The sequence below is a fragment of the Thalassophryne amazonica genome, chromosome 9 (genome assembly GCF_902500255.1).
Source record: "Thalassophryne amazonica chromosome 9, fThaAma1.1, whole genome shotgun sequence".
NCBI lineage: Eukaryota > Metazoa > Chordata > Actinopteri > Batrachoidiformes > Batrachoididae > Thalassophryne > Thalassophryne amazonica.
The window spans coordinates 113,573,169-113,575,731 of NC_047111.1; positions in this window are offsets into that span (position 1 = coordinate 113,573,169).

Sequence of the window (2,563 nt, forward strand, 5' to 3'; positions counted from 1 at the left end):
CCACTGAGTTTTGGATCCGGATTGGATGACCCGGGTAACTCAACTAGTCTATATATAAAAGGCAATCTATGTATGTATGTATGTATGGTATGTATGTGGCACGGTTTGTGTTCAGGGTGAACTACAACAGTAATTAAGCAATCAACACCAAACTTGGTATGGTAACTGGGGACACCAAGGGAAAGGGAAATGTTTAGTTGTTTTAATGTCTTCAGCCACACTGTGTTTGTCAAATTAAAGTCACCTGCTTGCAGCAGCTGTGCGTGTGTGCGCTGCTAAGTACTTTCTGGACTCATGCAATTCCAGCAAGGGGCGGTAAGTCATCTTTATGTTAAAAGTGTGAGTGTGGTGAGTGATTTTAAGTTCAATGTAAGTACATAATATAATTGTAAATATGTTAAAAATACGTGGATGACACAAGAAAGTGAAAACACTTATTTCCATTGTGGTCCGTTTAAAAATCAAATGACAAAATAGAAGCAGAAATAAAATAATAGTCTGTATAAGATAATTATAGTGGGCGATTTTAACATCCACACAGATGCTGAGAATGACAGCCTCAACACTGCATTTAATCTATTATTAGACTCTATCGGCTTTGCTCAAAAAGTAAATGAGTCCACCCACCACTTTAATCATATTTTAGATCTTGTTCTGACTTATGGTATGGAAATAGAAGACTTAACAGTATTCCCTGAAAACTCCCTTCTGTCTGATCATTTTTTAATAACATTTACATTTACTCTGATGGACTACCCAGCAGTGGGGAATAAGTTTCATTACACTAGAAGTCTTTCAGAAAGCGCTGTAACTAGGTTTAAGGATATGATTCCTTCTTTATGTTCTCTAATGTCATATAACAACACAGAGCAGAGTAGCTACCTAAACTCTGTAAGGGAGTTAGAGTATCTCGTCAATAGTTTTACATCCTCATTGAAGACAACTTTGGATGCTGTAGCTCCTCTGAAAAAGAGAGCTTTAAATCAGAAGTGTCTGACTCCGTGGTATAACTCACAAACTCGTAGCTTAAAGCAGATAACCCGTAAGTTGGAGAGGAAATGGCGTCTCACTAATTTAGAAGATCTTCACTTAGCCTGGAAAAAGAGTTTGTTGCTCTATAAAAAAGCCCTCCGTAAAGCTAGGACATCTTTCTACTCATCACTAATTGAAGAAAATAAGAACAACCCCAGGTTTCTTTTCAGCACTGTAGCCAGGCTGACAAAGAGTCAGAGCTCTATTGAGCTGAGTATTCCATTAACTTTAACTAGTAATGACTTCATGACTTTCTTTGCTAACAAAATTTTGACTATTAGAGAAAAAATTACTCATAACCATCCCAAAGATGTATCGTTATCTTTGGCTGCTTTCAGTGATGCCGGTATTTGGTTAGACTCTTTCTCTCCGATTGTTCTGTCTGAGTTATTTTCATTAGTTACTTCATCCAAACCATCAACATGTTTATTAGACCCCATTCCTACCAGGCTGCTCAAGGAAGTCCTACCATTATTTAATGCTTCGATCTTAAATATGATCAATCTATCTTTGTTAGTTGGTTATGTACCACAGGCCTTTAAGGTGGCAGTAATTAAACCATTACTTAAAAAGCCATCACTTGACCCAGCTATCTTAGCTAATTATAGGCCAATCTCCAACCTTCCTTTTCTCTCAAAGATTCTTGAGAGGGTAGTTGTAAAACAGCTAACTGATCACCTGCAGAGGAATGGTCTATTTGAAGAGTTTCAGTCAGGTTTTAGAATTCATCATAGTACAGAAACAGCATTAGTGAAGGTTACAAATGATCTTCTTATGGCTTCGGACAGTGGACTAATCTCTGTGCTTGTTCTGTTAGACCTCAGTGCTGCTTTTGATACTGTTGACCATAAAATTTTATTACAGAGATTAGAGCATGTCACAGGTATTAAAGGCACTGCGCTGCGGTGGTTTGAATCATATTTGTCTAATAGATTACAGTTTGTTCATGTAAATGGGGAATCTTCTTCACAGACTAAAGTTAATTATGGAGTTCCACAAGGTTCTGTGCTAGGACCAATTTTATTCACTTTATACATGCTTCCCTTAGGCAGTATTATTAGACGGTATTGCTTAAATTTTCATTGTTACGCAGATGATACCCAGCTTTATCTATCCATGAAGCCAGAGGATACACACCAATTAGCTAAACTGCAGGATTGTCTTACAGACATAAAGACATGGATGACCTCTAATTTCCTGCTTTTAAACTCAGATAAAACTGAAGTTATTGTACTTGGCCCCACAAATCTTAGAAGCATGGCGTCTAACCAGATCGTTACTCTGGATGGCATTACCCTGATCTCTAGTAATACTGTGAGAAATCTTGGAGTCATTTTTGATCAGGATATGTCATTCAAAGCGCATATTAAACAAATATGTAGGACTGCCTTTTTGCATTTACGCAATATCTCTAAAATCAGAAAGGTCTTGTCTCAGAGTGATGCTGAAAAACTAATTCATGCATTTATTTCCTCTAGGCTGGACTATTGTAATTCATTATTATCAGGTTGTCCTAAAAGTTCCCTAAAAA